Raw genomic sequence first — 15,171 nt, 5'->3', positions numbered from 1 at the left:
TATGTTTCCTAGTTAATAAAGTGGAAGTGCTATACGCGTAATACGCGATCAAACGCGTAGCTATCTCAAGTTAATTATGTAATTTTCTTTGTAGACTAGTGTAGTTTTGAATTTCAAATTAACGTTTTACATATCGTCGATCAACATAACTTGTTAACTAATAACGTGTACATGATTTTAATCTTTTGGCGATTTAAGCCAAAATTTAATCTGTTAAATATCCTGTAAACTTATCAAAATCCATAGTTAATTTATTTGTGTAACATATCTATTTTATGTTCTTTGTTACAAGCACATATTACAGAAATTTAATACTGCCCAATTCAATTCTTAAAGATAGTAATTAATTACTTGTCTTAAATATTAAGAGCATTGTGTTCAGTACTACTTTAATAAATAAGTAATTAATTACTGTCTTTCAGTATTGATTTCTCTCTGTAATTCGTGAAACGCGCGATTACTAATGTTTTAATGCATTAATAAAAATCTTGAATTACAAACAAACAACACACACAAAAATCTAAACAAAGTTGGATTTATTATTCCGCACTTATACGTGTTTATATTATGGAGAAATGTTAGCGAGACCCTGAATCGACGCGCTACTTGAATGACGCACATGATGTTCGATATCGACGAAGTAAAATTGGATAAAGAGGAAGATGAATATTTCTGATAACAAGCCAATGTATTTATGGCGCAAACCTCGGATTTGCCGTCCTCGAACTCATTAGCAAACCAGTTCATAATAAAGGACATCCGTTCTTCTTTCGAAAGCATTTACCAGCATCTTTCGATTAGACTTCTCTGCGAGCGAGGAACCACTTAGGACGGGCATTGAAGTCTGCTAATTAATGTGCTCGATGTCGCGATGCGTTCCTTCGATTATACTCTCGATCTCTATTTACGTTGAGTTGTCATCAATTTATGAATTATATCTTTTAAAGATTTTAGCACCGTATCTATTAATTTTGTTCTTGATTTATTCTATAATCCAAATGAAAATCTTTATAGAATACTTTTTACTTTACTATGAATTTAGATTCGAAAAATGATCTTCTTTAATTAAAATGCCTTTTTGTAATTAAGAATTTTTTTACGTTTCTTTTTTTTCCGGATTTGTCCGCCATCTGTATACCTAAATCTTACGTTTATTTTAAGTGATAGTTCGTCTGTATTCATTCGTTGTAGTTAAATAAACTCACCTTTTATATAACAAAAATGTTGTTTTCTTTATGCAAAATGGTCATAACAAATTTGCATAATTCTAAAATCTGATTTTTCAGAGCTTTATGTGTAACATAGAGCTTTTATAATTAAAATCCTAAACATCTCATGTGTTTAAATAGATATTAATATTTCTCTAGAAACTTATATGTATATTCTTATAATAGTTTCGTTAAAGAGAATTTATTTTTAACATTAAATGACTCGCAATATTATAAGTATATTAAATACCTTCTGACATTGCATTTTTACTAAAGGTGTCTCAGTCATAAAGTGAAGTAAACTTACAAAAATCTCTAGGAAACTTCGAAAAGTATGGTAGGATATGCCGCCTTGGACTAATTTCCAACTTCTCCACAAAGTTCTCAGTGACAAATTATTCTGCACGAAAATGGAGTACCACTCAAGATTCAACGAGAAATTTTATTACTCACAGTACCGCAGTGAACGACATGAAGAGACAAAAGACGCGAAATAAAAGGCAAAACAATCTGTACATCTATATATAATGACAATTTTTGCGAGAAATAAACATTATAATTCTATATCAAATTTTATATATAAACTATGTATATAAATTTTATATATAAATAATTTACTCTTTGTTTTCCATTTACAAAAAATGTTCTACTTTTTAATGTAAGCAAATTTTTAAAAAACGATTGTAGAATGTTAAAACGTACCGAAAGAAAATTATATATACAGTATACAAATTTTAACTGAAAATACATTTTAGGTATCAAAGCTCATTTAATCCCAGGTATAAACTAGAAATGGGATCGTGTTACATTACACTGTACGAGACTAGCTTCTCTCGTACGTCCCGTGAACTCGGAAGTCAAAGCACGAACCAATCATGGCATCTAGTGAATCGAGTTTTAGGACCAACGGTGATGTTCCTGTATAATCCGATTTTCGAAAGCAGGTAAATTGCGTGCCAATTCATTTCGCTTTTATTTTATTGATCTCCCGCAGATTTTTCGAATATGTATATTATGTTACAAATTTTTTCAATACAAAAGAAATATATTAGCTGTTTCAATTTGTTATTATGTAAATACATATATTGCTATGCAAATATAATTTTAACGTGTACTGTAATTATCTTTTATATTTACAATGTTGTAGATGATAATGCATCTCATAATAAGTGATAATGCAATTTTATCCAATGACAATTGTTGTAACTCGTAATTAAATGTATATATCAATCTCGCCTTGAATTTTGTTTGCATAATTCCTTATTTCATTATATTATTTATTCTGATAATTATGTCGATGCCATTGATGCATCGTTTATGATACTATTGTTATGCGATAGTATTATAAATGAAATAAATTATTTTCACATTTGGGATTGGTACATACATACGATACCAAAATCGAGACGATTTAAATCGTAGAATCGAAAGCTTATCCGACAACCCTCCTCGTCAGTCGTGCGTTACGATTCGACTATTTCCGAGCCTGCTCTCGAGCCTCGCCAAAGTATGGAGGATGATCTAAGCGAGATGATTTCTCACCGTTCTGAACCGAAAGCCAGTTATAGCGTAGCAGCTTTCAAGTTAAAGATCTCGTTCGGTGCGCCAGCCGCGACAAAAAGTCGTTGCAAGTGGTGGATCGATGCCACGGCAGCGACAACGTGGCTCCAGCCGCCAACAAACACATCGTCGTTTCCTACATATATATGATATGTAACGTATACATATATACACACACACACACACACACACACACACACACACACGCGCATATATATATATATATATAATATATATACATATATGTATATACGTACACACGGGCATACACTGTCCCATAGTCGTTCCTCTATCGTCATTTCCTTTCCTGCGATTTCTTCCTCATCTACCATCCATCCACCTTTACATCCACGTTTCACAACCACTCTTTATCCACAGGTCCCATGGCCTCTTCAATCCTTGCCATCATCCTCGCATCCATATCTACATCAGTTGCCCTTGGGCGTTTTAATACGACTGCGGTGCATCATAGCCTATACTTAGGAGACTGTAACCTACATTTTGACGTAATGTTACTTCCGGTTGGAAAAACATATTGTAGGAAGCGTTTTGTTTGGTCGTAAAAAACCTATCATGCGCGCATGTATTAACCTTTTACAAATAAAATGTTATCGAGAATTCGGTTAATATTAAATATCTTAATTTAATTTTAATGTTATTAATATTATTTTATATAATGACAACTCTGTGCCATTTATAGCTCTTTGTAACGGTTGAAAAATAATATTTACACGGTATAATCACGGATTGTTTCAGGTCTTTGAGAAAATATGTACAGGATTATCATAAGCCATTGAGTCTATCTCTCGACACAGGATGCAAATGGCTAATGAATAATTTTGCTTGCGGAAGGGTTTAGCAGCGTGAACCACAGTAGACTGGCTTTACCGTCAATGTCCGATTGTAATATATTACATGATCTGCATTATGGCATACATTTTATTCCAACATTTATTTTCCCGTTACTACATTTTTCTTTTAATTCTTTCATGCAAATTCTTCACAACTGAGTAATTAAAACAGAATCAACTATACGTAAAATTCTGATTTATTATTATTTATATGTATTGAAATATGTGATTTAGATCACCTACCTATATTCAACAAACAAATATATTTAACAGCTTGCAAATATTTTAAATAAATAAATTAATATTTTAATTCCGTTATTTATTTAAATAAATTAATTACTTTCATTTCATTATTTTAGAAATATTAAGTAATAAACTGATTATTATAGCTTTCTAAATAACGGTTAGATAAATTATTAATATTTATAAAGGATTTAAAAAATTGATTGCAATATATAATATTTGTTAATATATATATATACTATACTTATTTTTGCAATGATAAATCTTTGCTTTTAACTATGTCAATTATGCAGGCTGGAGAAAATAATAAACTCTGATTTTATAAGTGAACAATAGATATCAATGACTAACTAAAAGATGAAGAACAGCACAAGTCAAAGAAGGCACATGAAGGAATATCACCGATCAGACAAATTTAAAATACCGTCTGTACAACGAAGCATAAAAAATGGACTAAGAATAGACTTAGGCATGAATTATTAGTATCTATATACATGTTTTTTGTCATAAAGCCGACTTGTGAGTGTTGAGTGGAGCGATGCGCATCAAGAAGAAAGGCCTAATAGTTTATAACGTCGAGAAAAGTTTGGCTGGAAAGACTCTCGGGTACACACTGATCAAAGTCCTCGATTTGGAGCACAATCTTGCCAGAATTATGCTGCTTTTAATTAACTTTTCTTTAGAATAATAATAGCACGATTGCATCATGAGATTTGCAATTGACAAAATAATGAGAATTGCTGATTGGTAAAAAGACTTCCCTTGTGCATAATAAATTTCAACGTTTTGCAAAATTTAATAAAAAGAAAGCTTATTGTTATTAACCATTTGTCGTATTGCACAATATTACATAATTTCTTATTATACTTTTGTAACTGTATTATACTTTGTTATAAATAAAAGTTCAAATAAATATCGCGTTTAACGTACAAAAGTTGTAAAATTGCTCTGTGAAATAGGACGCACGTCTCAACTCATTTGATATAATCAACTTTGAGTAACAGTAAATTGTTACGCAAGGTGGTAACCACTAGCTGAAATATTGTCCCACAGATTACATAATTTCATATGATTTCATCTAATTATAAATCATTTTGTTCACTATACATATGAAGTCATTTGATATAAAATATATGATTTTATTTAATATTATAATGTACAATGATTTCTCGTAGTTGTATATATAATTATTGGAATATACATAGAGATTTCATACGAATTTTATAATGATTTCGAAGACTCTGTCCCAAGATTACATTAAGTGGTTATTCCCTCGTTGTTACGTAATATATGTACTTTAAATTATACTGTCAAATTCGAGAAGTGAGGATTGTCACTTTCAAAATTAATCACAGTCGTATTTGTTACCATTCACCATCGCGTTGACGTTCAAGATCGCCGTATTGCATTGTTTTTACCAAGCTGATATTATTCGGCGCATCAGTTATGATATTACTCACGCACCAGTTGATTTGCGGGAACGTGATCGCCGCCGTTGGTATATCTCTGAATGACGACGAATGAATACGATCTGCAGCTTCATCTGGATCTGGCTACTCTCTATTACGTCTGCGACACGCCGACGTGAGACGAACTAGGAATAGGAGCACAGCTCACACTTCAGAATGTTACATCTTCCACGGTCGTCGTCGCCCAACGCGAGTGTCACTCGTAAGGCGTGTTCAATGTTATCTCACCTAGTAACATCTAGTTACACGGAACATCACAAGGCTGATTAGAAGTGCGGAGTTCTCTCCATTGTGTGCGGATTTGTCGAAAATTCTCTACACCGGAGCGCACCGGAAATCTTACGAGCTTGAACGAAAATGTTTTCAGTATAAAAGAAAAGAGTGGCGCAGAGTGGATGTGTCATGATTGGTTTTTACAACGAATTTAACTAGAAATAAGCATCAAAATATAAAAAAAAAATTTTATCGACGATTACGTTCTTTTTATACTTTTTTTCGTATTTACCAATTCTAAATACACACACACACACACACACACACACACACACACACACCAAACCACATATCATTAGACAATTATTAAGTTTATTGGATTGATTTCATTCTTTTTACAAGAAACTCACGCTCGATTGCGTATACAATATGTTTTTAAATTATAACACATTCATCCTGAGATTATCGATACAGAAGCTGCATGATATTATCGCTCTATTTCCCAAACAGATCTTTCTTTCGAAGTCCCGCGAGTGCATTTGAGAGTTAAATGAGCCGTTAAACGCACAGGCGAATGTGCCGAGTAATCGCGATCTATCTTTTAAACGTGCACGATTTGTTTCAGAACAGAATACGACCTAATAGCCAAGCTATTTAACAAAGAGTGCATCTCTTGTCAAAGCTTTCCATTTCTGCACACGTTCACATTTACTATGCTTTCTGCAGCTATTTTGCCACTACGATACTAAGGGATATATGAGAAAGAAAATGCTACAGTATACTATAATCTTCCAAGGTATTACTTTACATATATTCCAATAAAAGCTACAGAGCATCAAAGAGAAAAATTGATAGCTTTTTTTTTGTACGTAATAATAATAGAAAATGTTGAAAAAATAAATTATTATTAAAGAAGTGAAACATGGAAAAGAGCAAAAACCTACAAATGATCAACTGAATCAAAACCCTAAGTTTTGTTGTAATTCATTTAAAATTTGCTAAGTACTTAAAAAAGTATTTTACAAGGAAGAGCTCGGAAGTAAGAGCAAGGCCAAATAATTCTTAATGCAAATTCCAAGGTAGAAATTCTTCAATCGATTTTTGGATCTCTTTTCGTTCTTTCAAAACAATTTACTAAATTAGATCGTTTTTTGAACAGAATAATATTGCGTATTAAATAATAAAACGTTTAATAATAATAATAATAATAATTGCGCCTTCATAATAAATCCGTAATAATACGCTTTTTGTTTTATATATTAATAATAAATTTATTCCAAAAATATACACTTGTGCATTTCTCTTGACTGCGTCTATAATTAATGCTATAATTACAATACAAAAACTTAATTAAGTCATACAAAATGTCTATGAACAATCGTGGTGGAAGTAGCAAACGTGACAACTTAAAACTTTTATTTGCATCGTGAACGTGTAAACTGCGATGTAGTGAACGTGAAATCCGTCAGGATACCAGCAAATTATTCATTGAAGTCTCAGCGAAGCGCGAGAGACTGATACAAGCTATAGCCAAGAATGGGGCTGTAAAAGTTGTGACATAAAGCCCTTAACTCTCTTCGTCTAGTAAATACACTTCAATACTGACAATGCAACGGTGATGCGCGCGCGCATATGTAGATGCAAAGAGTTTCTCGTGCGCAATAATATTTTTTTTCTGTCTTCCATCTCACTGCTTTTCCATGGGCACAGAGTTTGTAATTAATTTTCGCGGCACGGCATAGCATAATAACCGCCAGTACAAGAGCACACCCTGTTAATCTCCCTACGGGGGAGAAATTCTGACCTTCACGATTATCACGCTAGCTCGGATTCGCATTATTCTTTGTCCTTGCTTACATTTTATTACCTGTATTAACGTTTACGCGCGAGAGTACATTTAGCGGATTATCCGTGGTAATTCTTAGATTTGTTCTTCTCTTTTGTACTTTTGTCTTTCTCTTTTGTAAGTTCTAGTATAATAATAAGTGATACAGTAGTCTTCATAATTAAAAAAATAAAATTAAAAGATCGAAAAATACTGATAAATAACTATGACGAATTTGTTTAATTTACTAAAACAGGAGACATATTTACATTCTGTAAACACAAGTAACCATACAATACTTATCTACCATTTTTAATTATGTTATTAGTAGCAGAATAGGTATAAATGTAATAAAATTTAATTTAAAAACTTTATATATAAAATACCAAATTTTTTTATAGAAAAAAATAATTAAAATCTACGTAAAATGTATTTTTGTTTCATGCGCAAGATTAATATTGAAACATTTGCAAGAAGGATTAAATAAAAATTCTTCGATAATCTTAACGTATTCGAATCCGACGTCCAATCGGATCGCTACTTCGCTCTTCGCGTCTAGATAATTTATTATTACGAGCGCTGCATGCGTTATCGATCGGTGGTGCTTTTAACAGTAGAGACTAGACCTTGTCTGACGAGCTTATTTTCTTGACAAGAAACTGACAATGAAATTTGTCGATCGAGATTTCAGCGAGCTTCAATATACACATATATGTATATATAATATCCTGGTTTTTTTAAATCTTCCTTTAATATCCTCTCACCTTTTCGCAATGATAAATCGTATGCAAATGGGTTTCAGAAATATTGCGAAAGAGTTTGGAGATTTTTCAGTTCTCTTTGGATGCATTTAGTGTAGGATTTTGTGGGCTATATATATTATTGATTCACACACACCTTTTTTGGAAATCTGGCGTCTTCGAAAAAAATTCTCCAAGAGTTCTAATGAAAAACATTATAATCGGATTACGATTGAAACATAATTAAATCAATTTCCATATGTAGCAAAAACGTAAACTCCTTATCTTCTAAAAATCTATTCTTTTCTTCACTTATTTGCGAGAACTTTTTTTTGTATAAACGAATTAGATTATATTTCTAAAGCCTTTTGAGGGAAAAAGTAAAATTCTATCAGTTATGTCGGAATTTAGGGAAAAAAAGGGTTAACTTTGTATCTCCGGATCTTTGCATGCTATACTCTGATAAACGCCAGTCATCTCGGTGACGCACAGAATCGCGTCCCGTTATTTTCAGCCCTTTCCCGTGTCGTTGCATATATACGTCCCGTTTATCCCCCAACAACTATCAAAGGCAGGCGCCGACTTTGCAATTTAAACGCTAAAGCGCGTGAAACCGAACTCGATACGCGGTAGCGGTATCTGCGCGAACAGTCATCACAGATACGCGGTGGGCGAGATTAAAGAATCTCCGCGGATTGCATCCGCGTGCACGTTTGCATTTCGTTGGCGATTTTTCTTGCCAACCGACAAAATCCGGGTATTCGCAGATCACCAAGATAGTTAAAAACGATATTCGGCAAACGATATGCGAAAGATGCCTCGACGCAGTCTAACCTGTCTGACTAATCCTACCCTTGATAGGAAAACATTTATGAAATTAAATGACGAAATCTTGTATGAAATTTTTAATCTGCAATTATAAATATATTTAATAAATGTATTTATTAATATAGATTTTTTTATAAAATACTGATATGTTTGTGCAATTAATTTCGAGATAGATAGTATTTCGATAAAATAGTCCTGATATAGTCATCTTACAATTAGTTATATATTTGCACAATTAGATTTAAAAAGAAACTGTTTAATTATTAAGAAAAATATTTTAATTGTATTATATTTAAAAGATTTAGAAAAAATTAAATTAATCCATAACGCTCTCTTATAAAAATGTATAAGTATCCCCCCCCCCCTCCTAAATTATAATGTAAAAATATCGCAACGTAAAATATTATGTATTCAGCATAGTGAAATTGTAAGTAATAAATCAAACGTTTTTGAAAGAATTATAAAATATTTATATCTTAAATTAGATTTGTCTAATTTTTAATAAATATCATTTACAAATTTTATTCGGCTAAACCTATGTGTTATAGCAAATCATCTTGGCACAGTTATTGTAAAATTTTCAATTCATGATACTATTATTGTGCAATGTTTCCACAGTTTGCCTATTGGAGATAAACATTATAAAAAGGTATTTAAATAAAAAGATAAGTATATAATTATGTTAACATCGCGCGCAGTTTAAAGTTTTAAAAACTACATATGTAGTATACCAATGAATTCACATAGAATTATACAAGAGCACGTAAGATCCAGTTATACTATTAAAGACATTTGTTTCCTATTAGTTGTGTATTAACATAATTTGTTACATATAACTCTGTTTGCTTACATAATATTTATTTTTCAATTAATACATGAACTAAAAGAGGATTTTTTTGAAGTCTATGAACTTATTTTAGTGCAACAAAATGTTAAATATGAACATCAAATTATATTATATATTCAAATTAATATATTCATAATAAAAATTATTTATTGATAAATTTGTTAATACATAATAATCAAGAAAAGGAGATTGTATAGTTTTCGTTTAATAATGTTTTGTTACTCCTTTTTTGCACTTTCTGCATCTTCTATTGATACAGCTTCAATTAACTTCATTAATTGCAAAAATCAGTAAAGATATTTTTAAATTAGGCATCTTAAATAATAACATCTCTTTTATGTACTTATGGTTAAAAGAGTCTTTTATACGATTTAATTAAAAAGCATAAGATGATGTAAGAAGAATTAAAAAAAAAAAGAGAGAGAAAAAACCAGACTGAGAACATAATCACAGTATAAAATTTGTTGCGACTATGTTTGCACAGCACGCCTAACTGCTTAGCATAGAAATAGAGACCGCCGAACTTTTTTATTTCGCAGGGACCACACTAAATGGATTTACAAGTTTAGTTTCCCTCAGTACATTCCCTAAAAGAAGATAAATGAATTGTGGATAGGAAAGAGGCGAGAGAACAAGAGAAAGAGAAAGAGAGAGAGAGAGAGAGAGAGAAGCAGATAGCTAAAAAAAGAAGAACAAAACGATTGTCAAAACCTTCCATCCTACGACAAGAAGAGCTCGTAACGTCGCTTGTCGAGCATGCTGGTTTTTTCAGCGAAACACCAAAGGTCCTACATCTCTTTATGTTTATTCGTGGCTGACATTCACGCTCTCTTTCATCGTAATAAAGAACTTCCTGTCGTCTGCAGTTTAAGATGAAAACTTGGCGTCGATGCAGACAACGCGATGAATGCGAAATCGACAATTTTTGTCTAACGAAAGGATGGGCGCCACCATTGTTGGGCTTCGATAGTACTCCAAAGCATCTCGTGCGTATACTTGATGAAAATGACAGGAATAGTACAATGAATATAATGGGGCAATCGACATCACGCATTACCCAGCGATACCAAATTATTTGGAACGTTGCGTCATTTGGGTGAAATAATGCACCGGTAAATAAAACTAAATAATTGGAACGATACAGCGGCGCTTTATTGAAATTGATTGCTTTATTTATATCAATTGATAAGATTTGACTGTGAAGTTTAATTGCTTCATTATCAGAAAATAGTAAAACTCACATTTTCTAATTAGTTCGAATATGTCTCATTACTGCAAAATACTTTTTATCGTTTGCGGATACCTCGGCAATTTGAAAGTTCCGTTAAGACCATATTCCAAAGAAAGTTTCTTCTTCAACTCTTGGCACATTAAAGACAAAAAAAAGTTTAATCGCAAGTTTAATCTCATGCATTATTAAAATAAAGTCGGATAGTCATAAGATAATTCAAATCTAGCGACATGGAATGTAAGGAGGGAAGGTTGGACAAGGAATGTAAACCATGCTCGAACGAGACTGCATTGATTCCAGTATAAACTATCCCTTCAGACGACAGACCATGCCGGGAAATCCTCGTGACGAATTCCGGCGACATCGTCTAGCGAATACAGACTCTATTGGATTTCGAAGTATTCAACCAGTGAAGCTTTTCATTCATGTATGGATTAGCGAGAGAGATCGGGGAAATAAATTACAAGAGTAAGTATATATGAAAACTAATAGAATTTAAGCTTCAGATTTTTAATTGTATAAAAAAATGAAATTACGACAAAATTCTATTCAATAACATGTTATTTTTTGAAGTTTTTTATATATACAGAGTGTCCGCGGTAGGTTGCGGTTTGACAAAGCGCTCGTGTATAGATAGAACGGGCTAAACTGAGAAAATTTCTCTGTCATTTTGCAATTTTTGCAGTAATTAATAAGATATTAATTACTAAAAATGGCTGAATTAGTTTTCAATAATTTTTTACTCAAACTATCAACTTTACAGAAAAACAGTGATAGACAAAAATTATTTATTTTCTTCTCATAAAGCTTTGAGAATTTTTTTAGAATTGTTTAATTTATTATTTTTATATATTAGTAAAGATAGTTGCCAATATAAGAAAATACAGTACTAAAAAATTGATAAAAAATTTTGAAAAAATTTTCTAGAGTTCTATGAGAAGAAAACAAACAATTTTTGTCTCTTGCAGTTTTTCTGTAAAGTTGATAGGTAGCATTTGAGAAAAAAATTATTGAAGATCAATATTCGGCAATTTTTAGTAATTATCTTGTTAACTATTGCAAAAATTACAAAATGGTAGAGGACTTTTCGACTCAATTTAGTCCGTTCTATCTACACACGAGCGCTTTGTTAAAATTCGCCGAACATTCTGTATTGTATATACATATATGTTCAACCGCAAAAACAGGTCACAATAACGTATTTACAGCGGCCCGTTTCTTTGCGGATGAGTATATACTATTATTTGAAATGTTTAATTCAAAGCTTCTGTAAACTTGTTCACATAGACTGTATTTTTCAGCTTAAAAACTATGATTTTAATCAAAACAATTATAATAACTTTTATCGTAATTTTGATTGCAATAAAAAGTCATCTTTCCGCGTTTCCGAAGTTTTAATAAATCAAAATATTAGTGTATAATATAGTGTATAATATAATAGTACGAAAAACAATGTGAATAATATTTTTGCCAATGGATGAACTTCTTAAATAGTACAAAAATTATATGTAAAGATTAATAGTTTTCATATTTAAAGTCGGTTATAATATTCATGTTCTCTATTGTTTTAGACCGTTTCTTGATTATATTGATAAAATACAAGAATCATCCAACATACTGCTACTTAGATGATCCATGAACACTGAATATTAATGTAGCATATGTTATAGATAGCCATGACATCTCTGGTCAATATAGACGTTGTCAAAAAGATGGTACACCGTATAATTATATATTTCTTTTATAAATAAATCTATAATAATCCCATTTCAGCGAAGAAAATTTGCAACAGTTGCAAAATAGCACTTTTTTATCAATATGTATTACAGCACAGAATGTTGAAAAAATGTTGTTGAGATGTGGCAATGTTAAATGTTGAAATGTCAATGTTTTATTAATGTTGTATTTATTAATATTGATTCTTCTACATTGATTATTAATGTTGCTGCAACGTTGAAACAATATTAAATAAATTGAATCACAAGTTGAATTTTTATCGATTTTTCCACATTAATTGTTAATGTTGCTGCAATGTTAAAACGACATTGAATAAATTATATATCAAACTTATTTTATTTCGTAAAAAATGAAAAAAAATAAAATCGAAATAGAATCGAAATAATCATGTAAATAGAAAATTTAAATCACTTAAATTAATTTTTTAACGAAATTCATTTCTAAATGATATATTATATGTTTAGCCGAAAATTAGCCGCACGTGCAGAATGTTTGCACGTATAAACTATTCTTTGTGTTGACCGGTCTGATGCGCAATGTCGATTCGTGGTTTTTCTACATATTTATATGTCACAATTATACATTCACAACATTCAGTGTTCGTGGATCATCAAAGTTGCAGTTCCCATACGATTGCAGAGGTTAAGCATTGTTGGATGATGTATAAGATTGAATGAGTGATAGAAAAATAAGGAAAATAAGGAAATTCCTAAATGAGAGAGAAGCGTTTTTTTTTCCAATTATAATTTTGTCGTGTGTGTTCTGAAATATAATGTTAATCAATAATACTTATTTTCATAATAAAATTGAATTAATTAATATAAGAAACATTTTTTATGCCTCACAGATATTACAATTCAACAAACGTTGGACGTTTCTGCAACGTCTCTTCAACATTGAACCTATATTTCGCGATGTTACTGCAATGTTCGCAATATTGTAAATCAACGTTTCTGAGATATTAATTCAATGTGCAATATGGGTATAACCGGATGCTAGTTTGCACTGTATGAAATAGATGATATTCGCAACAAACATTTTAGAAATATGTATTTATAAAATATATACTATAAACATATTTATATTTATATTTATCATATAAGTATTATATAATAATTATATAATAATAATCATAAATATTATATAATATTGTATTATATAATAATATTATAAACATTATATAAAATATTTATTTAATACTTAAAAAACATAGAAGAAAATCGCCGATACTAATATAGGTTTTCTAAAGTGATACACCCTTATTTTTCAGAAACTAGCTATTGCATTTTATTAATACTAATAAATTTATAATCTGTTTAGCTAATTAAAGAAGTACAAATTCAAAATTCGTGTATTTGTGGCTTATTTCTATTACAAATCAGCTAAAAACAAATTCTACGAATGTAAAAATAAAATTCTTACGATTTTCTTTTGCAAAATGAGTAGTTTAAATAATAGTGGCTACATTATTGATAATATTACGTCATTTTTAATTTTTTGCTTGTAATTTCTTAAATCAGTTTTATTTATATTATTTTTTTTTTTTTAGTTTTTTTATAATACGATTTTAAATTTAAAGTTGGGGTGCAGCGTGAACCTGTCTGTAAAACAGATCATGAGCTAATTTAATTTTTATAATGTTGCTTTATAGTGTCAAATAGCTGTATTGGAGCTAAAGACAATTATGCATATATGGTATGGAAAAACTATCACGTTACATATTTGCATCTTACAGAACAGTATAAAGTAGCTATATAATTCAATAAAAATGTTTTATAATGAAGTGAAAAGATTCTGGATTCTATCTTATATACATTCACTTTTAGGTTCTTTATACAGATAATTCCTATAAAAAGAAAAGAATAGGAATACGTAGCATTATTGCCTAGTGTGTTCATTTTGGAGCTCATTTAGGGGCTCATTTCAGACGCTCATTTTTGCTTATTTTACGAAAAAATTAATTATTGCAAAATTACAAACAGTATTATAAAAACTGCTTATATTATCTGATAGAAGACACTTTTTAATTTGTATTTATGTATTTAAAGTTTTATTTTTACTTTCTGTTTAAGAAATATTGCCTAAAAACAAAGTGATACGTCAGTATCAGCTACCTTCCTCTAATAAATATTTATGAATATTTATCATAAACATTATGTGCTGTCTGAGTTAATATCAAAGAATAATATTAATAAAATGAAATAATAATAAAAAATATTATATTCCACTTTTTATCTAAAAAATAATTATAACTGTAATGAAATATAAATAATGAGAATGTGAATAAATAATAATATTATTGTTAATTATTTCAAAATAGCAAATATTTTACTAAAAATTTAATTCAATTTATGGATCTCTCTCTCTCTCTCTCTCTCTCTCTCTCTCTCTCTCTCTCTCCTCTCCCCCTCTCTCTTTC

This window comes from Trachymyrmex septentrionalis, unplaced genomic scaffold (genome assembly GCF_001594115.1).
Source record: "Trachymyrmex septentrionalis isolate Tsep2-gDNA-1 unplaced genomic scaffold, Tsep1.0 scaffold108, whole genome shotgun sequence".
NCBI classification, from domain to species: Eukaryota; Metazoa; Arthropoda; class Insecta; order Hymenoptera; family Formicidae; genus Trachymyrmex; species Trachymyrmex septentrionalis.
The sequence above is the reverse complement of the archived record's forward strand: the minus strand, read 5'-3'. Positions refer to the sequence as shown.